Below are 26,199 nucleotides of genomic sequence, written 5' to 3'. Positions count from 1 at the left end.
TAAGCTCCCTTTCCAAAAGTATAAATAACAAAATTTTAAAAAATTCCCTATGAGCTAGACTCTGTGTGTATAATACTCAGTATGTATAACAGTATACAACAGACAGCAGTACCAAAAACTGGTGAGAGCCTCAGGTAATTAGTCTACTAATAACATTAGGAAATAAATATGTTCCAAGTAATTCTGAGCAAAACTGGGGACTGGAAAGAATAACACTAAATAGAAAGATGTGGAAGAGAATGAGGACTCAAGACATCTGCCCATCTCTGCTGAGTGACATTCGCTGTTTCTCAGGATGAGGACTTAAAGGAGAGTGCTCTGCTGGGCTGGCATGGAGCTGCAGTGCCAGGATAAATGCTGCAGCTTCGCTGAGTTCAACGTCTTCCCAGCCAACCTCCACACAAGGTTACTTACTATAAACAGTGCCCATTCAACATAAGGAAAGTTTATTCCCACTCTGAATGCTGTGAAAAGAAGACAGAAAACTCCAAAGTAAGGAAGATAAAATACAAGGAAATATAGTTTATGGGTTGCAATACATTCTAAATGAGTACCTAAAAGGTGAAGTAGTGACCAAAAAGAAAATCCAGGAGACATAAGAAGTGTAAAAAGACCACGCCCGAGGCAATGTGTTTAATGAGAAGGGGTGGAACTATGATGCTCATCTACCAAGAAGGTAAAGGCTCTTCTCGAGGGCACAGCCCCAGAGTGCTTTACTGTGGGAGAAGACCTAAGACCTTCAATAGTATCAAGAAATACAGAGGTACCACTAATTATCAGGCCTGGTTCCGGGAATCCTCTTAACACTGTGTGAAAGATTTTGGATAGTTTAGGTGAGACATTTTCTGTTATCAGGAACTCACAGGTCTACAAGTTGCAGACACTTTATCTTAGAGGTAGTCAAGGAAGAGATAACATCTACAAGCACCGGGTGCCTGTAATCTTGTCTAGTGGCCTGCGGCAGAACGCTTGGGTAGTAGTCGAATCTCCTACACTGTACAGAGGCTCCCTGAAGGACACCGGCATAACGTAACACCTGGTAGCAGATGGACTGACAAATGATCTTCTCTATGTCTCAGGAATTGCCAAGCAAGAAGACTAGCCCTGGGGTAGGGTCAAGGAGAGGAGGCATGAAGGCTGAGGAAAGAGGAAGGCACTGGAGGCAAGCTAGCAAGAGCCATTAGGGCAGTACAGAGTAAGGACCTTCCTCCTGAGAGGATTAACTCTTAATTCACTTGCCTTGTGACTTTAAGGAACTTACTTAAACCTCCATTTCCTCATCTGTGAAAGGAATTAATAGCCCTTCTTGGGACTGGCCAAAGATTTTAAGAGAAAATAATACATGAAACTATAATTGCCTGCTTCTTGGCTGTGGCTACAGTTATCCCTGTTGTTTATGTTTAAACACCAGGGCTCTGGCGACCCCCATTGTGTCACTGGGCCTGTGTACACAGGGGCATTTCCAAGTGTACAAAAAAGACTTCTAAGATGATGCCTAATGAGAAGGGGTAGAACTACAATGGCCATCTCCCATCAAGGTGTTCCTGAGGGCTCTGCCATGCCAAGGAAACAGGGCCCCAGAGAACTACTTGGTTACAGGTTGAATTTGGGCTTTAACATTGAACTGTGACAACCCAGTAAGTCTCTACTGAGAGGAAGGCTGGAACAGTGTGAAGACAGAAGGTATAAACGTTAATATACGTTCCAGGCCGGAGTCCTCATTTGCTATAGATGCTCTGAGACATGAGGCCCTGCCTAATCTTCCCCATCTCACAGTGTGCTTCTCTCCCAATCACATTCCTTTAAAACCTCTAGTCAGGAAGACTAGAGGTTGCTGGTCTGCCAGGTGTCCAAGTACTCTCATTTCCTGGGGAAACCCATTTAAGTCTTCCTGTTATAAGATGTTTACAGATCCTGAACTCTCCCCAAACAGTTATTTAAAACTGTTTCTAATGAAGTTTACAGAGGTAAAAAACAAAACAAAACCAAAAAACCTGTTTTGCCACTGTCCCCAGCACCCAGCAGAACCAAACATAGAGTAAGCAATTGTTAAGTGGCAAAAAAAAAAATTTCAAGATCTATTCAGTTGTTAAAAAACAAAGGATATAGTTAAACAGGTTATAAAGTATAAAATAGATTATATGGTAATTCAATACAGGGGGAAAAAAGACATAGAGAAAGGCACCAAACTATTCGCCAGCATTTTATTTACATTGTAGGGCAAATGTTTACTTTCTTCTCTCTACTTTTGTTAAGTCAGGGAATTGTGTGTGCCTAGGCTGGCTTGAGATAGGTGATCCTCATGCCTCAACTTCTGGAGTATTGGGATTACAGCTGTCGTTCACCATTCCTGGCCTTTTACATTTTTTATTACATTTCCTATAATAAACACAAATTATTTTCCTAACAAGGTTATGTTTTGAAAGAATCACAGCTTAACTCAGTAGCTGTTTATTCTGAGGAATCCGACCTGACACACCGACGCACAGTAATGTTCCTAGTGATGTCACATACAGCAGCAAAGGCATGTAGAACGTATGTGTACGTACAGAAGAGCTGTTATAACTCACTGATGCTCTGAAATACAGCTGAAAGTTTTCAAAAATGATGCAGGATGAAAATGTTTTGTGGGGCTGGGTGGTGCACTCTTCAATCCCAGTTATAGAGGCAGATAGAGGGAGGCGATTTTGTTTGAGTTCAAGCTTACTTAGTGAGTTCCAGACCATCCAGGGCTACATAGTGAGAGCCTGTCTCAGGAAGGAAAACAAAAGCAAAATCACAAACACTGAAACAGAAATTTGGGTGGTGGAGGAGACATGACTTAGTGATTAAGAATGCTTTTAGTGGTTAAGAATGCTTTTGCAGAGGACCTGTATTTGATACCCAGCACCCCCATGGCAGTTCACAACCATCTGAAACTCCACTTCCCAGGGATCTGAGCCTCCACCATTACCAAGCACACATGTGGTGCTCAGACATACACATAGGCAAAACACTCATACACATGAAAAAAAGAAAAAAAACAGAGTGTTTAAGAACACAAACACACAAATGCCCACAGCAAATAAACTACAACCATGTCCTGAAATCTGCCAATTCAAGGGCATGATTTCAACCCTATGAGTTTTACTTGGTTATCTCTCCTACCTAGCCAAGACCCATGAAACCATGGGTCATGGTCTGTCTCTCCAGAGCCTCCAGTGGAGTGGAGCTAGGGAAGGACTCCACCACACTTTGGGAACTTGGCTCCAGACCCAAGTCAGTTCTTCTAGTCTTCTTCTTTCTTAGTTTGGTCTTAGTACAAATCCTCTTTTGATGGATTTTCAATTATTTCTTTTGTGTTTTAATTCCCCTCTTGAATGCAAGTTTATGCTACTATTATCTGGCAATGCTAGAGACAGAACCAAACACCCCTGACATGCCAGTCAAGTGCTCTACTGATGAGCCCCATTTGGTTAATCAGCAGTGTATTTTGAGAGAGCCATGTGGGCATCTACTGAGGTAGATCCGAGAACTGCAAAAACACAAAATGTAAGGTAGTAAGCCAAGTAATCAAACAGTGTTTGAAATAATTAACTAAGGTATGTTGAACTGTTATAGTAAGCCATAACTAATTTCAATTAATGTCATATCCTTTTCAATGGGGACTTGCTAGTGTTTTGAGATAAATGATTATTAATTCAGAACTACAGGAAAGTAAAATTTTTCCATTGAAATCAATAGGAATTTCCAAGAAATTTCAAAATTAACTCTGGTAAAAATAAGTCTACATTATATAAACACATAATATTGTTTGAGTTCAAGCTTACTTAGTGAAGACCAGTCAGGGCTACACAGTGAGACCCTGTCTCAGAAAATGTGTACACACACACACACAGACACACAGACACACAGACACACACACACACACACACCCTTTTAGTGGCTGGACTCCTTTTAAAACTCAATTAACTTTCCAAAGACAATCACATATACTAAGAGCAGGAGGACAAAGAATGTCAATTGCTTAATATGCCCCCTTCTTACCTAATAGAATTTTGACTTTACTCAGGTAAGTGACATGATCAGAGGCCATCTTAATTAAAACAGCTTGTGCTTTGATCACAAAAAGGGCAATGAACAAAGAATTAAACCACCAATAAAAGACAAAGTTGAACCAAGGACCATGTATAGATATAACCTAGAACCCTTGCTTGGATGTAGCCCATGGCAGCTTAGTATCCAAGTGGGTACCCTAGTAAGGGGAACAGGGACTTTTTCTGACATGAACCTAATGGCTGGCTCTTTGACCTCTCCCACTCCACCCGAGGGAGGAGCAGCCCTGCTAGGCCACAGAGGAGGACTTTGCAGCCAGGCCTGAAGATACCTGATAAGCTAGGGTCAGATGGAAGGAGAGGAGGACTTCCCCTATCTGTGGACTTAGAAAGGTGTAGGGAGAAGATGAAGGAGGGAGGGTGGGAATGGGAGGGAGGGCTACAGTTGGGATACAAAGTTAATAAACTGTAACTAATATTAAAAAAATAAAAATTTAATTAAAAAAACAAAATTGGAATGATCAAATACATTAGCACATTGTGATCTGTGAATCATTTTATCAGGACTATTTTCAATTTATAAATAACTTTTAGTTAAAAGTTGAGGTTAAAAGATTTACCTGAAATGAACAGATTCAAACCTTACCCCTTCTCAGACTTCTACTCCCAGTTCTCTAATACATACTATTATAAGGCAACTAACGACTTATCTTTTCAAAATCCCAGATGTAAAACAAATTGTTGCCAAGCATAGTGATACATGCCTCAATCCCAGCACCAGGGAGGCAGAGGCAGGCAGATCTCTGGAAATTCAAGGCCAGCCTGGTTTTCTACATAGCTAGCTTCAAGATAGTAAGGGCTACATAAAGAGACCCTTTTTCAAAAACAATAAACAAACAAAGAAACAAAAAATAAATAAATCAGACTTATCCAGATTAAATAAATATTCTACATTTAAAAACATGAGGTGGGGGGAGTGTACAGACTAAATTTTAAAAACGTAGGAAAACTATGCTATAAAACTAAGTATTAAGTCCATGTTTATATAGTAAGAGACATCTGTCAGAATAATAATCCAACTGAAGTGTGGGAAGCTATACTTTTTATTCAATTAGCAGATCCTATTGGAGATACTAATATCACAAATTAATAAGTAGCAATGCCATGCCCTGTTTGTAAATTATTTCCTTGGGCATATTTATTAATACAATCCTGAAAGCTTAACATTATGTATGATGCTCAAAATAGCAAAGAAAGAGAAAAAAATGGAAATTGAACTTGATAATCGTTGCTGCTGTTGTCAATACAAAGTAATACAAAGGAAACATCCCAACTTTCATTTTGGACAAGACCAGTATATTTCTGTATTCAGCAGAGCTGTGATAGTTCACCTTCCTAATAGGCCTTAGTTGCATCTTCTCAGTGGCCAAAAATTACATGACTAAGTCATTACATCTCAGAGTTCACTCTGTCATCGAGTCCTCCCCCCCCCCCACGGTTGTGTAATTTCGTGGTTAAAACAGCTTTATTCTTTATCCAAAATAAAAGAGCAAGGAACTCAAAAGCTCTGTAAGAGACAAGGAATGAGCCACCCTGGACCGAAGCATCTATCCATCCTCGGGAAGCTCTGTCCAACGCTTAGGTGAGGAGGATACGGCTTATCTTTTTTCATAATCTAGAGAGGGTGTGCAGCAATCCATAAAAGCAAATGCCACCGAGGACCAGAGAAGCCTTGGATGCTTGCCAGGGGTCTCTAGCTGAGGTCTCCTCATTTGTCAGCTCACCTCTAAGATAATGATGAAAGCTACTGATTGCTCTGCAACCCTCTGCTGCCCCAAGTACAACAGTAATTGATCCTTTCAAAGGGTTTGTAGGTTACATCCATGTAACCTTGTTAGGGTACTGGCGCTTCGATAACCCATCATCCCTACCGAAAGAACAGTAAGAGGAACACCTGTTCTACAGTCACAGCACAACCATGGCCACAGCCCAAGGGCCGCCGCACAGAGATCCACTCTCTGTCGCGACCTAAGCTAAAACCACTTCAAAGGTCCTACTTCCCGCTGGGAGACAGCAACTCCCGCGCTTCTCGACTTCCGGGTACGCTTGCGGTCCCGCCCACCACCCGGCTTCCGGAAACAACGAGCTCCGCCCTCCGGTCCACGCGCTGGAATCGCGCGGCCCCCGCCCCTTCCGGGAAGCCAGCAGCTGGGGAAACTAGCGGCGGCCCCGGCCTCGGCCCCGGCTCTGACCTACCTCGGAGTCGCTTTCGTTTCCGCGGCCACGTAGCCCCGTAGCCCAGGTGAGGACGGACGGGCGGTGAGCGTCAGGAGCAGCCCTCGCCGCGGCTGCCGGGCCGGGCCGGCTCCAGGACCCCGAGGAGGACGCCACCCAGCCGGGTGCCGGAGAGGCGCCCAGCCACGCCCAGGCTCGCCGCGGCCTCCCGCCTCCCGCCGCGTGCACCGCGCTCCTTGCAGGGCCCGCGCGGCCCCTCGACACCCCGGGGTGCTGAGCGGCACCGACACCCGCGCTCCCGAGGCCGCTCCGGGGGCCGCTCGTCCGCCTCTACCGAGCTCCGCTTGGGCGGCGCTGGGCTGCGTCCGCCCCTGTCTCCGCCTCTGCGCACGCCCCGGGGCGGTGTGTACCGGCGAGCGCCAGCCTCCTAGCTGGGCACGGAGCTGCCCTGAACGGGGCAGGGTTAGGGTTAGGTTAGAGCCTAGATCCCCGAGGCTCTGCCCGCGAAAAAAAAAAAATGGCATTCTGGCCTTGCTTTCTAGCTAGTTCCAAGAATCAGAGCTGCTCTGTCAGGGCGGAGGCGGCTTGGCCCGTTGGAAAGCACTGTGTGTGACAGGGGTGATTGAGGACTTCGTGGACCCAGCGGTGACAGGAAAATTATCGTTCGTCTGCCACGCAGGCTGTGGAGGAAGAAACGTAGTTAATTTGTAGCCATCTAAAAAAGTAATTGTGACATCTCAAGCGAAAAATAGTGTTGCTACAGGTGTCATTAAGAAGCAACTTGTTTCCCTCTGCACTTTGCCCTTTGCCCTTGCTCCTCTCTTCCTTCTTTCCCCTGCTTCTCCCCATTCTCTCCCTCTATCTCTCCTGATCTGCTCTGTCCTTTCTCTCTTTCTGTGTCTCTCCTCTTCCCCCCTTTCTGCGTGCACTTTTCCTCTCTTCCTCCCCCTCCCGCGCCGCTCCAATAAACCAGCATTTCAATAATAATAATAAAGTAGAAGAAATAACTTGATGGGCTGGAAAGATGGCTCAGAAGTTAAGAACACTGGCTGTTCTAAAGGTCCTGAGTTCAATTCCCAACAACCACACGGATCATAACCCTCTGTAGTGAGATCTGGTGCCCTCTTCAGGCGTGCAGGCAGAACACTGTGTAAATAATCTTTTAAAAAAGGAAGCAAGGTGCACCATAATACAGTGATCACTTATTGTCAGTTCATAACTGTCAAGAGAGAGAGAGGATCACAAAAGACACGACAAAAGACTTTAAAGCATACACACAACCACCACTTTAAGAAAATTCACAGCCCTTTAATAGATACCTCACTGTACTGGCTGGTTTTGTGTGTCAACTTGACACAAGCTGGAGTCATCAGAGAGGAAGGGGCCTCAGTTGAGGAAATGCCTCCATGAGATCCAGCTGTAGGACACTGTCTTAATTAGTGATTCGATGTGGGAGGGCCCAGCCTGTGGTGGGTGGTTCCATCCCAGGACTGGTGTTCCTGGGCTCTATGAAAAAGCAGGCTGAGCAAACCGTGGGGAGCAAGTCAGTAAGCAGCACCCCTCCATGGCTTCTGCATCAGCTCCTGCCTCCATGTTCCAGCCCTGCTTGAGATCCTGTCCTCTCTTTCTGCAGTGATGGATCATGATCTGTAAGTGGAAGCTAAATAACCCTTTCTCCCCAACTTGCTTTTTGGTCATAGTGTTTTGGTGCAGCAATAGAAGCCCTAACTAACACACTCATGATGCAGATAAGCATTAAAAAAGATGCTCAATGCCATATGGCGTTAGGGGAAACTCTGCTTTGACGTAAACTACACATAAATAGCCAAAATCCCAAATTCACAAATGCTGATGAAAATGTACAATAACCAAAACTCACATATATTCTTGCAAAGAATGCAAAATGTTCTGGTTACTATGTAATTTAGCAGTTTTACACAGGTATGTACCCAAATGAACATACCTCTAATGTCCAAACACATTTATCGAAGTTGAGTGAGTTTTCTTGGAGGGGGTCCGATGTGGGATGTGTATATGTGTGTGCAAACCTGTACATACGTGGAGGCCAACTCCACCTCCAGAATCTTCCTTTCACTCTGCACCCTTTTGTTTTCCAGACCAGGTCTCACATTAACCTTTAGCATGTGGAGTAGGGCTAAGCTGGCTGGCCAGTGAGCCTCAAGGTCCTGCCTATCTTTGCCTCTCTGGCACTGGCATCAGGAGTGTCACCAAGGCCAGGATTTTTACACAGGTTCTGGGGATTGAATTCAGGTCCATATGTTTGCATGGCAGGCACTTTGCTGAAGGACCCAGGAGCTGTCTTCCCCAGGTCCCTGTACCCAGGTTAGGTGTTTTGGTTTTGTTTGTCTTTAAGATTTGTTGTTTTTGTTTTTTGAGTGTGTCTACATGAGTGCAGATTCTCCTGGAGGCCACAGAAAAGCATCAGGTCTCTTGGAGCTGGAGTTACAGATGAGCTGTCTAATGTGGGTCTGGGTGCAAAACCCAGGGGTCCTCTGTAAGAGCAGTATGTGCTTTTAACAGCTGACTCATATCTCCAGCCCCTGTATCTTAAATTTCTAAAGGTTTATTTTATATGTATGAGTGTTTTGATTGCATGTTTGTGCACCACTGGCATGCCTGGTGCTCATGGAGGTCAGAAAAGGTCATCAGAACTCCTGGAAGTGGAGTTATGGATGGTTGTAAGTCATGATGTGAGTGCTGAGATTGAAACCCAGGTTCTCTTCAGGAACAAACACTAAGCTGTCTCTCCCATTCCTGTATCTGTGTTTTTGCAGCAACTTTTATTAATTGCCAAAACTTAAAAGCAAATGAGTTACTTTTCAATGTCTCTAATAAATCTACGCAATGGAATACTACTTGACACTAAAATGAATTACAGAATTAAAAAAAGAATTTGATGTGGGTTTTTTGTATATTTCTAAGTAAGAGAAGTCAATCTTAAAAACTATACAATGTATAATTTCAAATATGACATCCTCAGTGGAGGGAAGCTATGAGGATTCTACAAAGGCCAGTGGTTGCCATGAGTTTTCAGGAAAGAAGGCCATATAAGTAAAGCATAGGAGATTATTTTTAACAGCCTGAAACTATTTCATCCGATTACAGGTCCATGGATACCTGTTATGGCATGTATTGGTCCAGAAAGGCAGAACCAAAATGATGGAAATGAAGATAGAAAGATGGGAGTAGTTCTCTCTTCTCTTGCTTACTCTTTTCTTTCTGCAATTTCTCTCTCTCCTTTGCTCTCCTCCTTCCCCTGCATGGTGGCTTTTGATATACCAGCATTTGTATAATATACGTATTAAAAAAAAAGATAGATGGAAGTAGATGTTTTTAGGGAAACTGGACTGTGAAATTACTGAAAGGTTGATAATGTGGCTTTGCACTGTATTGTTAGGTTTTGTTACTGTCAACATCTTAATAAGTCTAACTTAAATTACAAGTTAACTTGAGAGAGAGAGTCGGAAGAAGTTCTGTACTACTTGAGGTTTCAAGCATTCACCAGGCTACTTGAGGTATATACCCCATGAATAAGGTACTTATTTTCTCCTTTTTTGCCTTGTCTTTCTAGGGATTTATCAAAGTTGCTGACCTCTTAAAAAGTAAGGTTTTCATTTTCTATTTTCAGGTTCATTGACTTCTGCTATCTTTATTATTTCCATCTGTTTGTGGTGGCCATTTTCTTTTCCTGGGTAGCATTGAAGTTATAGTCTTATGCTTTAAGACTTCCTTTTCTAGTGAACACATTTCAATGCTATACTTCCCCTTAGTCCTCCTTCACCTACATCCCAGATATTTACATATATTTTATTTCTCCTAAGTTAAAATAATGCCAGCTCTTCTTTTGACCCACAAATCATTGGCAATTGTGTTGTTTATTTTCCCAGTATGGAGCATTTTTTTTTTTTCCTTTTGAGACTGGGTCTTGGCACGTAGACCTGCTGACCTGGAACTGCTGACATGTGGACCAGGCGGACTTTGAAATCAGAAATCTGCTTGCCTCTGCCTCCTGGGTTCTAGATTAAAGGTGTGCACCACCATTCCAGACTTCCGTTGTATTTTCATTGGTTTCTATTTTAGTTTTGTGTTAAAGTAGAGCTTTTGTGTGTGTGTAATTCTAATTCTAGATGGCTGTAACTTAGGATGAATGTTCCATGTGTTCTTTGAAACCATGTACATTTTGTTTTGTTGGGTAGAGCGTTCCATAAGTGTCAGTTGGAACCAGCTAGCTCATGTTTTTCAATAATTTTATGTCCTTACTGTTTTTCTGCCTGTCGCTCTACCTATTACTGAAATGAGTGATTTCTGATGCTGATTCTAGTCACCTGAATCACTCTTCCTTTTGGGACTGGTGGAAGATACTGTCAAGTGTTAGTCTTTTGTTTTTAAGCTTAAAAAAAAAGATTTATTTTATGTGTATGAGTGTTTGTCTGCACGTATGCAGTGTTCATGGAGTCCAGAAAAGGGTATTGGATCTACTGGAACTGTAGCTACAGATAGTTGTGAGCTGCCATGTGGGTTCAGAGAACCAAATCCTGGTCCTCTGCAATAGCATCAAGTGCGTTTAACTCCGGAGCCATGTCTTTAGGTTTTAATAGCTTTCTCGTGATATATCTGAGTCTGGATTTTCAGTTGTATTGTGATCATTGTGTTTGTATAGCCTCCATTCCTTGACTGAGACTTTCCTTTTTATTTTCTTTTTTCTTCATTTGCTTTATGGATTTTGTGATTCACCATTAAAAAATGTTTTGTTTGTTTGTTTTGGGGTTTTGTTGTTGTTTTGTGTTAAGCAACAGAATTTCATTGTCTCACAGTTACAGAGGCTGGAAGTTTGAAGTCAGGGTGTCACGGGGTTAGTTCCTTTCAGAGTTTCTGATTTCTCCCAGTTAATGCTGACCTGGGGCAATCCTTGATGTTCCTTGTCTTTTAGCTTTATAATTTGATTTCATTTGGTTCTTCCTCAAATGGCTTTTCTTCTGGATCTCCCCTCTTCCTTAATTACCCCTGTAAAGATCCTCTTTCCAGATGTAGTTTCTCAGATATTAAAGGTTAGAATGTATGGATATCTTTTTGGTAGAACATAGTTCAGTCCACTACAAAGCATGCATTACATAATACATATACAATTTTAAGTGTTTAATGTGCTTCATTTTGATAAATAGATGTAGTAGATTACCTGCCACTATAATCATGATTCAGAAGCCCTCCGGCAGCCTTAGGAAGTTCTCCACATTTTTTTTCTTTTTTAAATATAATTTTTTATTTATTACAATTTATTCGCTTTGTATCCCAGCTTAGCCCCACCTTCATCCCTTCCCAGTCCCGCCCTCCCTTCTTCCCTCCCTCCTCTCACATACCCTTTCCCCAGTCCACTGGAGGACCTCCTCCCCTTCCATCTGACTCTAGCCTATCAAGGCTGTCTTTCATAGTCTTCCTTTGTGGCCTGGTCAGGCTGCTCCCCCATCAGGGGGAGGTGATCAAAGAACCAGCCACTGAGTTCATGTCAGAGACAGTCCCTGCACCCCTTATGAGCCCATTTGGAGACTGAGCTGCCACGGGCTACCTCTGTGCAGGGGGTCTAGGTTATCTTCATGAAACGGTCCTTGGTTGAAGTGTCAGTCTCATAAAAGACCCCTGGGCCCAGATTCATTGGTTCTGTTCTCTCCTTGTGGAGCTCCAGACCCTTCCAGGTCTTTCTGTCTCCCCCTTCTTTCATATGATTCCCTGCACTCTGCCCAAAGTTTGGCTATGAGTCTCAGCATCTGCTTTAATACCCTGCTGGGTAGAGTCTTTCAGAGGCCCTCTGTGGTAGGCTCCTGTCTTGTTCCTTATTTTCACCTTCTTCTGATGTCTATCCTATTTGCCTTTCTGAATGAAGATTGAGCATCTTACCTCCTTCTTGCTTAGCTTTAGGTGTGCAGATTTTAGAATGTTTATCCTATATTATATATCTCATATCCACTTAGAAGTGAGTATATACCATGTGTGTCTTTCTGCTTCTGGGATAGCTCACTCAGAATGATCTTTTCTAGTTCCCACCATTTGCCTGCAAATTTCATGATTTCCTTGTTTTTAATTGCTGAGTAGTATTCCATTGTGTAAATGTACCACAATTTCTGTATCCATTCCTCAACTGAGGGACATCTGGGTTGTTTCCAGATTCTGTCTATTACGAATAAAGCTGCTATTAACATGGGTGAGCAAATGTCCTTGTTGTATACTTGAGCATCTTTTGGATATATGCCTAGGAGTAGTACAGGTGGATCTTAAGGTGGCACTATTCCTAATTGTTTGAGAAAGCGCCAAATTGATTTCCATAGTGGTTATACAAGTTTACATTCCCACCAGCAATGGAGGAGGGTTCCCTTTCTTCACAGCCTCTCCAGCATGTGTTGTCACTTGAGTTTTTGATCTCAGCCATGGGTATAAGGTAAAATCTCAGGGTTGTTTTGATTTGCATTTCCCTGATGAATAAGGATATTGAGCATTTATTTAAATGTTTGTCTGCCATTCGATATTCCTCTATTGAGAATTCTCTGTTTAGCTCTGCACACAATTTTTTAATTGGATTACTTGATTTGTTGCTGTTTAACTTCTTGAATTCTTTATATATTCTGTATATTAGCCCTCTGTCAGATATAGGGTTGGTGAAGATCCTTTCCCAATCTGTATGCTGTCATTTGTTCTGGCGACAGTGTCCTTTGCGTTACAGAAAGTTTTCAATTTCATGAGGTCCCATTAATCGATTGTTGATCTTAGAGCCTGTGCTGTTGGTGTTCTGTTTGGGAAGTTGTCTCCTGTGCCAGTGAGTTCAAGGCTCTTCCCTACTTTTTCTTATAACTAGTTTAGTGTGTCTGTTTTATGTTGAGATCTTTGATCCACTTGTTAAGTATGGATCTATTTGCATTTTTCTACATGTAGATACCAGTTAGACCAGCACCATTCGTTGAAGATGCTATCTTTTTTCCATTGTATGGTTTTGGTATCTTTGTCAAAAATCAGGTTTCCATAAGTATGTGGGTTTATTTCTGGGTCTTCTATTCTATTCCATTGATCCACCAGCCTGTTTCTATGCCAGTACCATGCAGTTTTTTATTACTGTTGCTTTATAGTACAGCTTGAAATCAGGGATGGAGATACCTCCAGAAGATCTTTTATTGTAGAGGATTGTTTTAGTGATTCTGGGATTCTTGTTATTGCATATAAAGTTGAGAATTTTTCTTTCAAGGTCTGTACAGAATTGTGTTGGTAATTTGATGGGAATTGCATTGAATCAATAGATTGCTTTTGGTAAGATGACCATTTTTACTATGTTAATCATGCCAAGCCATGAGTATAGGAGATCTTTCCATCTTCTGATATCTTCTATTTCTTTCTTCAGAGACTGGAAGTTTTTTTCATATAAGTCTTTGACTTGCTTGGTTATTTTATGTCCTTTGTGGTTACTGTGAAGGGTATTGTTTCCCTAATTTCTTTTTCAGCCCATTTGTCCTCTGTATATAGGAGGGCTACGGATTTTTTTGAGTTAATTTTGTATCCAGCCACTTTGCTGAAGGTGTTTATAAGCTGTAGGGGTTCTCCACAATTTTATGGTCTCTCTTTTCACCCCAATCCATAAATCTTTCTGTTAGTGTAATTAGCCTTTTCCATAATGCCCAAGAAGTAAAATATAAATACATATACAATGTGCTGTCCTTTGTATCTGGCTTCTTTGACTTAGCAGAATGCTTCTGTGAATCTTCCATGTTAAATGTATAAATGGAATCAACAGGTTTGAAAATGTTTGAACTTGAATATAAGTTGTAGAAATAGTACAGTGAATACTCTGCCCTTAGCTTACAATTGTGAACATTTTGCCATGCTTGTGTTGTCTTTCTCTAATGCTTCATGCACCTTCATTTTTCTAAGCCACTGCCTAAATTGTATCTTGCAAGGACAAGGATATTGTATAATAGCACTTTTCTAACTGCTACAGTGAATGTATTGTGAAGTTTTTGTTTTAAAGTCTGCCATGTGAATATACTCTTCTGTATAAATATCAAGACCCAAAACATTACTGTTCAGAGATGAGTAATGCCTACCTAATATCTCAGTTAGCATCTTTAATTATTTTTCTTCCCATGCAAGTTGAAACTTACTGGCACTTTGAATGCCAGTAATTTTGGTTTGCATTATGAATGTTTTGAGCATTATGTTATGTAAGGCTGGGTGCTAGTCAATATCTCTGAGGAATGCTGTTAGTTTTGTTTTATCTGGATACTAAGATGGTGAGGATTATGCCACAAGTTACATTATGCACACATGCAATCTGATCTTTGTTCCATGTGTTCAGTGGCCCAAACACTCCTTTGTATCTATATAAACTTCATAGTGCTGCCTTCCTCTGCTTATTTTTCTTCCTCCTTATTGTCTACCCAGTACTTTCTGCTTCTAGTGGGCTTCTGTTTTCAGTCTGCATGCAGAAAGCTAGGGCTTTTGCTTCCTACTCCCACTTGCTTCCACAAGTGCACCCTGTCTAGAGTCAAGATATAGAAAGAGAGAGCAAAGAGGAAAGCAGGGAAGATTTGATTCAAACTCCTATCAGTTGAAGTTTTATGTCTTCAGGGTTTCAGTTATTGTGACACTTGTTGTGACTACAGGATTTCTGTAAAACCAAGCAAAACTTCATATTGAAATACTTTTACTGGTGTCTTAACTAGGGTTTGTTTGTGGTGAAAAGACACCATGACCAGAGAAACTCTTATATGGAAACATTTAATTGAGGCTGACTTACAGATCAGAAATTTAGCCTGTCATCGTCATGATATAGCAATACACAGGTAGACATGGTGCTGGAGAGGTAGCTGAGAGTTCTACATCTGGATTGCGGGTACTAGGAAGAGAGAGTGATACTGAGCCTGGCTTGAGCTTCTGAAACCTCAAAACCACCCCCAGTGACATACTTCCTCCAACAATGCCACATCCAGTTCAAGAAGTCCACGCATCCTAATAGTGCCACTCCCTGTGGGCCTGTGGGGCCAATTTTATTCCAACTACAACTAGTAATTGAAAAAAAATTCAAGGAACAAATGATTTTATTAGTATTATTATTTTGGTTTTTGAAGATGGGGTTTCTCTGTGTAATCTTGGCTGTCTTGGAACTCATTATATAGACCAGGCTGACCATGAACTCAGAGATCTGCTTGTCTCTGCCTCCCAAGAACTGGGATTAAAGGTGTATGCCACCCCAGCCTGGCATGAGTTAATTCTTAATCTATCTAGTTCAGGGTTATATATAGAAAAGAAGACTAGACTTTCCAATTTACTCTTTGATACTGCTCTTCATATGAAAACTAGACAAGGATAAAAAGTGAAACTACACGCTAAACTCAGCAACATCAATATAAAACCTTTTTTCTCATCAAAATGAACATTTTCAAATTTATTCTTTTCTTATATAATACACCCCAACCACAGCCTCCCTTTCCCATACTCTTACCAGTCTCCTACACACACACACACACACACACACACACACACACACACACACAGAGCTCCCCTTCTCCTTTAGATCCACTGCTCTTCATTTCCCTTCAGAAAAGAGCAGGTCTCCAAGGGATATCAACTGAAGTTGGCATAACAAGATGCAGTAAGTCTAAGCACAAACTCACATTAGGAGGTAAAGGGTCCCAGGAACAGGTGAAAGAGTCAGGGATACCCCACTCCCATTGTTAGTCCCACAAACACCCCCAAAGTAAACACCCATAACATGAATGCAGAAGACCTAGTGCAGACCCATGCAGGCTTCATGATCGCCACTTAAGTCTCTGTGAGCCCCTATGAGGCATGCTTAGTTGATTCTGTGGGTGGTGTTTTCATATTGTCCTCAACCACTCTGGCTACTACAATCTTTCCTACTTCTCTTCTATGGGTTTTCCTGAGTTCCACCTTATGTTTGGCTGTAGGTTTCAGCATCTGCTCCCATCAGCTGCTGGGGAAGTTTCTCTGATGACAGCTGGGCTAGGCACCAATCTATGAGTTTAGCAGAATATCATTAGGAATCATTTCATTGACTTTGGGAGGCATTAAACCAGTCATATTTGGTTCTACCATAGGTCTCTGGGCCATCCAGCTTCTTGTTCCTGGTCATTCACACACTGTTGGGCATGGGTTTCCTCTCATGGCTACCTCACTGAAGGTGTTTGTTTTACTTTGGGTTTTATTGCTGTGAAGAGAAACTGTGACCATTATTGTTATGGTGGGAAATATGGCAGCATGCAAGCAGACATGGTTCTGGAGGAGCCAAGAGTTCTTTATCTTGACCACAGGAGCAGAAGGAGACTGTGCCACACTGAGTGTAGCTTAAGCATAGGAGACCTCAAAGCATGCCTCTACAGTGATGCATTTCCTCCAACGGGCTACACCTGCTCCACACTTTCTAGTAGTACCACTCCCTATGGACCAAACCTTTAAACACATAAACCTAAGGGGCCATTCCTATTCAAAGCAACACAGTGTTTATCAGCTATAGGAGTCCCTAGGTAGAATTTGGGGCGTCACTTATGCATCATATCATATCATTTGCACATAATGCTACTTTTAACTTTGTCCTTTCCTATTTTTAGCCCCTTAATCTTCTTCAGTTGTCTTATTGCCTACCTAAAACTTCAAGTACTATATTGAATATATACGGAGAGAATGGACAACATTGTCTTATTCCTGATTATAGTGGAATTGCTTGAGTTTCTGTCCATTTAATTTGTTGGCTATACCTTGCTGTAAATTGCTTTTATTATGTTGAAGTATGTCCCAGTATCTGTAATCTCTCCAAGACTTATCCTGAAGACGGATTGTATTTTGTCAAAGGCCTTTTCAGCCTCCAATGACATGATCATGTGTGTTGTTGTTGTTTTTTCTTTCAGTTTATATATATGGCTGATTTTTGTGTGTTGAACCATCCCTGCATCACCAACCCTACTTGATCATAGTGGATGGTCTTTTATGTGTGTTCTTAGATTCAGTTTGCAAGTATTTTGTTGAGTATTTTTGCATCTATGTTCATAAGGGAGATTGGATTGTGATTCTTTCTTCATTGAATCTTTGCAGGGGGTTGCATATCAGAGAGATTGTAACCTCATAAAATGAATTCAACAATGTTCCTTCTGTGTCTATGTTGTGGAATAATTTGAAAAGTATTAGTGTCAACTCTTCTTTGAAAGTTTGGTAAATTCTGCATGAAGACTGGCCCTAGGCTCTTTTTGGATGGGAGACTTTTAATAACTCTTTTGATGGGTTATATGTCTATTTAAGTTGTTTATCTGAACTTGATTTAACTTTGGTGAGAGGTATCTATTGAGAAAATTATCTATTTCTTTTAAGTTTTTGAATTTTGTTTTTAAAGTATGACCTAATGATTCTTTGGATTTCTTCGATATCTGTTATTTTGTCCTTCCTTTCATTAGTGATTTTGTTAATTTGAATATTCTTTCTTTGTAATTTAATTAGGTCGGAACAAGGTTTGTCCATCTTGATTTTCTAAAAGAACCAATTTTTGGTTTTATTGATCTTTGTATTCTTATTTCTATTTTATTGATTTCAGCCCTTCATTTATTTCCTGCATTCTACTTCTCTTGGGTGTTCTTGCTTCATTTTGTTCTAGAGCTTTCAGGTGTGTTTTTTTAGTTGCTGAGTATGAGATCTCTCCTATTTCTTTATGTGGGCACTCGTGCTATGAACTTTCTTTTTAGCACTACTTTCATTGTGTCCCCTAAGTTTGGGTATGTTGTGTCTTCATTTTCATTGAATTCCAGGAAGTCTTTTATTACTTTATTTCTGCTTAACTCAGTAGTCATTCAGTAGAGAGTTATTCAGTTTCCATGAGTTTGTGGGCTTTCTCTTGTTTCTGTTGTTGTTCTTGAAATCAGGCTTAATCTATGATAACCTGATAAAAAGCAGGGAGTCATTTCAATTTTTTTTTCTTTTGAGGCTTGTTTTGTGACCTAGTTTGTGGTTTATTTTGGAGAAAGCTCTGTGAGGTGCTGAGAAGAATGTATATTGTTTTGTGTTTGGATGAAATGTTGTGTAGATATCTGTTAGGTCCATTTGGTTTATAATATCTAGTAACTCCTGTTATTCTCTGTTTTGGTTTTGTCTGGATGAACTGAACGGTGATGAGAGTGGGTTTTTGAAGTCTTCCACTATCTATATATGAGGGTCAATGTGTGATTTAAGCTTTAGAAATTCTGTGTTTGGGGCATAGATGTTAAGAATTGAAACATCATCTCTGGGGTTTTTTCCTTTGATGAGTATGAAGAGTCCTTCCCCATCTCTTTTGATTAATTTTAGTTTGAAGTCTGTTTTGTTTGATATTAGAATGGCTACACAGCTTGCTTCCTGGGTCCATTTGCTTAGAAGATCTTTTTCAACTGTTTGCTCTGAGGTGATATCTATCTTTGATATTGAGGTATGTTTCTTGTATGCAACATAAGGATGGATCCTGTTTTTGCATCCATTTGTTAGTCTATGTCTTTTTATTGGGGAATGGAGTACATTGATATATAGAGATATCAATGACCAGTGATTATTAATTCCTGTTATTTTGTTGTTGTTGTTGGTGGTGGTGGTGGTGTGTGCTTCCTTTTAGTTTTGTTGGTGTGAGGTTATTTATTTTCTGTGTTTTCATGGCATAGTCAACCTTTATGGGCTTTAGTTTTCTTTCTAGTATCTTCTGTTGGGCTGGATTTATAATAAATATTATTTAAATTTGATTTTTATCATGGAATATCTTGCTTTCTCTCTCTGTGGCAATTGAAAGTTTTTCTGGGTATAGTAGTCTGGGCTGGGATATGTGGTCTTAGAGTCTGCAGGACATCTGTTCAGGCCCTTCTGGCTTTTAGAGTCTCCACTGATGAGTTGGGTGTAGAGTCAGTCATGTAGAGTTTCTCCTCCCTTTCTTATTTAGTATGGGACTCCAGTCATTGGCATGGCATTGTCCTGATATAGGGTAGGTTTTCTTAAAGTTCTAGAAATGCCCTCATAGGCAGGCCCAGGAATGTGTGTCTTAAGTTAAGTTATCATCCAGTTAAGTTGATAACTATTAACTGTTAAATTGGGCATGTCTGAAGAACTTGAATGCTTTACCTGGACTGTTTATTAGAATAGGTTTGCAAGGAGCAACCTCAAGGAATGAGTCAACATCTCATCTCCATCCTACAAGGGGCAGCTTACTTCTGCTTTCCTTTAGAGCAGAGAACTCCCAAGTTTAGTGTTCCTTCCTGTAATGTAACGTAGTCATCCTCATGTGCATATTCTATGAGGAAGCTTTTGCTTGCCTTTCCAGGGTTTGGAAGGTCTAGGGGACCAACACAGGAGTACATGATAAGCATTAGCTGCTGCTTTGCTGGAATCATTTGGTCTCTGTCCTCCCGAAATTGTGAGGTCTGTTAGTGTCCTTGGAATAGAATGTAACAGGCAAGCTTGAAACAAAGAATCCCAGAACCAGGTCTGTTGGTATATGCTTTTAATCCTAGCACTTTGGAGGCAGAGGCAGGAGTATCTACATGAGTTTGAGAGTAGCCTGTTATACATAGTGAGTGCCAGGCCAGCCAGAGCTACACACTCTGCCAAATTAATAATAATAATAATAAATTAAAAATACAAATCTTGATTGAATAATAGCCCTCCTTCTTAAGTGTGTTTGTTTGTTTGTTTGTTTGTTTTGAGACAGGGTTTTTCTTTGTAGCCTTGGCTGGCCTGGAGCTTGTTCTGTAGACCAGGCTGGCCTCGAACATAGAGATCTGCCTGCCTCTGCCTCACAAGTGCAGGGATTAAAGTTGTGTGCCACCACTACCCAGCTCTTAAGTATATTTCTTAAGTTTAATATTTTTCATGACAGCATGTTATATATTATACATAACATCATTTTACTTTTTCTATTAAGTTTATACTTGAGAGATAGAGGCAGGAGGATCTCTAAGTACAAGGTCAGCTTGGCCTATGTAGTGAGTTTCAGGATAGCCAGGACTACCTGAGATCCTATCTCAAAATAAAAAGGTAGTAGACTATGTTCAATTAAGCTCATACTTAAAGTTCTTTTTTTTTTTCACTTAAAAAAAAATCTGCCCACACATCTTTACTTGCAGTGTTCATGGCAATGAGTCATGGTCCACACATCCTTACTTGCAATGTTCATGGCAATGAGTCATGGTGTGGTTTGAGGACTTCTGCTACACTATCAATAATGGATCATCAGGGGGATTCCTCTTGGATATCCAGTTGTTGCCTTGTGTCATGGAGACCCTGCAGCCTTGGATCTACAGGACCAGCCCTTTCATGAGTTCCAGCAGATGGGGTAGATATTGGGGTGGGCTAACTCAAAGCCCTGGACCTGGGCCCAGGTGATGGCTGAATTGGACAGCCTACCAGCTTTCCTGTCTCCTCACCAACAGGTTGAGCTCTCCTGCTCTGCCCCAGATAGCTCACCCAGTGATACAGTGGGAAAGGGGCAGAGCCAGCTCACCCACACCAACACCCCTTGCCACCAGGCCCAGCTCTATTGTTCTGCCCAGGCAAGTTGCGGGGCCCACTCTCCTGGGCACTGTAGCCAGTGAGGACCAGGGCCATCTGTCTAGTTCTCATGGCCTCAGGGCCAGCTCTCCCACCTGCCCCAGGCTGTGGGTGAGGGGGAGCATCTCTTCCTTGCCCATGCCGCATCACTTGTGCACGCAAGACATGTGGACAAAAGGGTATACTGTGTGACACTCTACACACTCACGAGGAGATGTTTTTTTGTCTTTTATTCTATCTTTATTTTATTTTGGGGAGAGGTTACAGGGGGAAGGACAGATATGAAAGGACAGGGAGATGAGTGGGATTAGGGTACATGATGTGAAATTCACAAAGCATATAAAATTTATATATTTCATCCCATTTTTTTAACCTTTTCCTAGTTTGGAATATATATTTATAAAAAATCTAGACTATATAATTAATAACTAGAAAGGAAAATCAAACTTATACTTGAATAGAGATACTTGCGGTATCAGAAGCTCCTGTGAGGTCCCCCTTCATACGCTTATCCTTCCCAGAATTCCATCATCCTGAATTATCACTGTATTGCCAGTGTTTCTACCTAAACAGTGTAAGTTAGCTTTATGTGATTATTGACATCTGTGTCTTATGTTTAATATACCAAAGCTACAGAAAAGTAGCCAGGCAATACAATGGACTTTTCCACACTCTTTAGCTAGATTCCCAGTTTTAGTGTTTTACTGTGTTTTCTTTGTGTCTTAATCTCCGCATATGTATATATATAACACGAATGTGTATATATACACATATATATGTACATATTTGCTGAACTATTGAAATAAATGTGAAATTCATCACTTTGTTTTTTGAGACAGAGTTTCTCTGTGTAGCCTTGGCTGTCCTGGACTCACTTTGTAGACCAGGCTGGCCTTGAACTCATAGAGATCCACTTGCTTCTGCCTCTAAAGAGTGTTGGAATTATAGGCGTGTGCCACCACACCTGGTACTGTCATTTTTTTTAAGTAAGTAAAAAGCTATGATTTTATTGTCTTGTCTTTTTGTTTCTTTGGTTTTTTGTTTTTTTTTTTTTTGGTGGGGGTAGACAGTATCTGTTATGTAAACTCCATATGTAGACCAGGCTGTCTTTGAACTCACAGAGATCTACCTGCCTATCTCTGGAGTGCTGGAATTAAAGGCGTGTGTCACCACAGCCAGCCAAGCTGAAGATGTTTAATGTGAAATGAACTATGATAGAAGAGTGACCATAGACATAAAGAAGTCTAAGCAAAGAGAAAAGCAACCATGGGAGGGCTTAGAACTGTTGGGGTATTATGGCTCAGCCAACAGTAGGTTTGCTAAGAGTGGCACTGGTCTAAAGTGATATGGAAAGCAACAGGCTACCATGGGGAGTGCAGATGGGTAGGCAACTTTCAGAAAAGGTTCAGGGGCTATGAAGGGTGTGGTAGGTCTGCTAACCCCTCTGACCTGGCAGAACAAAGGTGGTATTAAGTCTTCTCTATAGAGACAGTGTCCAAAGCTAGGTTTGTTTAGGCCCAGGTTCATATGTGGGCAGGCTCCCTAGAGATCCTTATTCCACATAGCGTGCGGGCATGCACTGGAAGTCAGTTAGGGTCTCTTCTTCCTGTTCCTCCAGAATACTTTCCAAGAGAAGGATGCTTAAATTTCTACTTGCTTTTAGAGTAGATATTAAGGTAGATGGGGAGCTGACGGGCCATATACTGGCAACTGACATTTGCAGTATTTCTAGACAACTCTGTATGTTTCAGTAGCTAACTCTGTGTGTTGAACATTATTGCTCAAAATAGCAAGAGGCATGTGGTGAACTGGCTTTTCTTTTCCAAAGCATGTCGCCTCTGGGCTCACCATGCTACTTTTCCTTTTCTTTATTATGATGCAGCCTTAGAAGCCAGAGTCATCTCCTGAACACCACAGAAGTATGGCATTCTTAGATTGGCCTGAGTCCCATGCTGAACCTTCAGCTCCCTCTGGAAGTAACAAAGGTAGGCAAGGATTAGCCAGGAATTTCTCCCCGTACAAGTAAACAGCACTCTACATGTTCTTGGGAGAACATTTATACCAGTTTTTTTTTTTTTAAAGGAGCCCTCTCTCAGTGTGAGGGCAAAATATATAGAATAACATTTTCCCTTGTAATTCAATACCTATAGTTTCTGATTTCTTACTGTGGCAGGTTCAGATTGTGGTGGAAAATGAGAGGAGGGAGTTTCTTGTGAAAGCCCAATGCTCCTCATTTCTGCAGATATCAGTTCTTAGAACTTCTAAACCAATTTCATCCTGTAAGTAGAACAGATGTTCCCCCTGGAGTAATGCCTTTCCCACCTGTTTCCTACCCTTTAGTTGTACTTTGTTTATTCTGTGAGATATTGGACTTAGCATGTCTCATCATTTTCTAGGTTGTCATACCATAAGAAACACAGTGCAAAGAGATTTGCCTTTGATTCCATCCAAAAGCATTCAGTTAGTCAGCCCTCAAAGCACCATCTAGAAGGTAATATCAGGTAGCTACTAAAATTTTTCTGGGATGGGGCATGGATTTTGGTTACTTTTAGCTCAACATATTTCCAGTTTTGTTTTCATTTCTCTAATAAGAACTAGCTCGGCTGGGGGATGGCAGACTGCAGAGCAGAGACTCCCAGGCTCACGCCACACCCACCAGCAGCTGGGCAGGTAAGTGTCTGGCCCTGTGGGACAGTGAGGAAGGCTCACACAGCTTGTCATTGTAGGTCATTTTCTCCTGACAATGGTATTCCTTCAGTTAACACTCCTGGTAGAACTTACTCACCCCAAGTAGGGAAAGCCACACTTGTCCCACCCAGGCTTGTCTCTGGCTCTGAAAATTCAAATGCCACTAAAGAAAGTATATCATTTTAGCAGTTACTTTCAACAAGAGCTGAAAGTCACCTCAACAGCATTCAGTTATTCGCTAAAGAGGCTTTAGTCAGATACTCTGCTCACAGGCAGGAATTAACCTGTGTGTGGCAGGCTCTCAGCAGGTTTTGGGGACATCCTGGGCTCAGTGTTTGGGGTACAGTCCTGTGTTGGAGGATGTGGAGTGCCACCACTGACTTCTAATGGCTAGCATGGCTTCAATTGTGGAGTCCTGAAATGTCTTTAGCCATGGCTATATGGTCGATGTGGCCACAGCTGAGAATAGCTATACCATCAGATTCCAGGTTGAGACAAAGAGCAATTACTGGTCAGGACTCATCTGCCAAGGAAACTACCCACCAAAGAGTCGGAATTCATATGGACTGACTTCAAGACATTTGGGGAAATTTCCAAGGCTAGGGAATTCTTTAAACTTTAAAATTACATTTTTTGTTGTATATGTTTGTTGTGTATGAGAGAGAGAGAGAGAGAGAACACATGTATGCTGCAATGCATTGCTCTGAGAGCAGCGGACAACTTTCAGGAGTTGGTTTTCTTCCACATGGCAACCCCCAGGGTAGCACTCAGGCACACCTGCTGAGCCATCTCATTGGCCTAGGGCTGATGAATTCTTGAGATCTCCACAGTGACAGCATCTGGCTAAGGGCTCTAAAACAGCACCTACTGAGCGGTATATGCCCAAGATTGTCCAATACTTCCATCAGATGGGCCCTCTGCGCGCAGCTCCATCTCCTGTCTACACAGAGCATACAGTACAGGGAGATGGCACTGTCAGATTTTCAATTTCAGCTAAGTAGGTAGGTGATAAGGATTCTTTATTGCCCAAACTAAAAATAACTGTTGTCAAATGATGTATTTTAGTATCTGCTAACAATGAAACTAAGACTGACTTTATTGGTAATGAATGACCTGTGATTTTTTTATCTTGATGGGATTTGGTTCCCTAGTAAAGGGAAGAGGGACTCTCTGGCATGAACTCAATGACTGACTCTTTGACCTCCCCTCCCCCAAGCAAGGAGCAGCCTTGCTAGGTCACAGAGGAGGACATTGTAGCCACTCCTGAAGAGACCTGAGAAGCTAGGGTCAGATGGAAGAGGAGGACCTCCCCTATCAGTGGACTTAGAGAGGGGCAGGGAGAAGATGAAGGAGGGAGGGTGGGGTTGAGAGGGAATGAGGGAGGGGGCTATAGCTGGGATACAAAGTAAATAAACTGTAACTAATATTTAAAAAATAAAATAAAGAAAAAAAAAAGAACTAGCTCTTAGTATTATCACAAGGGCCCAGTTGTGGCTGCCTTCTCAAAGCTAGAGGATAGGTTGAATGCCAGGACATACAGCTGCAAAAGGGAAACCCTTGACTTAAATGTGCAGAAGCCTCAGGAAGTAGGAGTTATCCTGTGGGGAGCTGGGCCTGGAAGCCCTGCTGTGCGCCCTCTGCCCCATGGTAGTTAAACCGAAGGCTTCCTTCAGACTGCCACCAGAGGGCATCAGATACACAGCCCCAAATATTTAGGAGCAAGTTAATCACATCTATTAGCTTTGCTGTTGGCAGCTCTTTTGTAGCCTCAGGCACACCATGGGCCCAAGTGGCCTTCTCAGATCAACAGGACAGGTCAGGTATTTGGAATTCAGTTTTTGTTATTGCCAAAGCTATTGGAGTCTTATTCAGAAAGACATCACAAATGTCTAGATCCTCTAAGAGTTAATTAAAAAGAGAGAAAGAAAGAAACCAAAAACTGTGTGTGTGTTAGGGTGTGTGTGCACATGGGCATGAAAACACAAGATATGTGCATGTGTCTGTGGGGGTCAAAGGTGTTGGATCTCCTGGAATAGAAGTTACAGGTAAGTTGTAAGCTGTCCTAGGTAGTTGCCAGAAAGTAAACTTGGGTCCTCTTCAAAAGCAGTCCTGGCTCCTAACTCCTGAGCCATCTCTCCAGCCCCTATGCCTAGATCTTGAAGTGCTTTTCTTTAGTAGTTTAAAAGTTTCGGGTCATACATTAAGGTCTTTAGCATAATTTAATCTGCATGGTGACAGACAAGGATCTAGTTTCATTCTTCTACATGTAGATACTAGAGGCTGAATATTTCTCTCATTTTCTTTGTCCAGGATCTCGTGGCTGTAGTTTCGTGGACTTATTTCTGGATCCTCTGTTCTACTGCATTAGTCTACTGTCCAAGGAGTTTCCCTAATCTTTTAAAGGATCTCAACTTAGGTCAAACTAGGATTTCTGGCTTTGACACACACACACACACACAAAAATAATTTCAGGACTAGCCACTATGAAGCAGAACTGGGGTTTCATTTATTTATTTATTTACTTATTTATTTATTTAGCATGTATGTATGTGTGTGTACACACATGTGTGAGTGCAGGTACACCCACGCTATGGCATGTGTGTAGAGATCAAAGAACAACTTTCAGGGTTGGGTTCTTGTTTTCCACCTTGTTGAAGCAGGCTCTTTATTACTCAGC

The 26,199-nt window shown here is 41.6% G+C and overlaps 1 protein-coding gene across 1 annotated transcript in view; it reads right to left on the bottom strand.

Moving 5' to 3' along the window:
- The window catches only part of Ripk1 (receptor interacting serine/threonine kinase 1), a 34,923-nt gene extending 28,315 nt beyond the window's left edge, over positions 1-6,608 (bottom strand). Inside the window, exon 1 of the mRNA XM_021657763.2 lies at positions 6,291-6,608. The gene's annotated coding sequence lies outside the window, so the exon portion shown is untranslated. The remainder of the gene's footprint in view (positions 1-6,290) is intronic.
- Between the last annotated feature and the right edge of the window lie 19,591 nt (positions 6,609-26,199).

Source organism: Meriones unguiculatus, chromosome 19 (genome assembly GCF_030254825.1).
Source record: "Meriones unguiculatus strain TT.TT164.6M chromosome 19, Bangor_MerUng_6.1, whole genome shotgun sequence".
NCBI lineage: Eukaryota > Metazoa > Chordata > Mammalia > Rodentia > Muridae > Meriones > Meriones unguiculatus.
The sequence above is the reverse complement of the archived record's forward strand: the minus strand, read 5'-3'. Positions and strand labels throughout refer to the sequence as shown.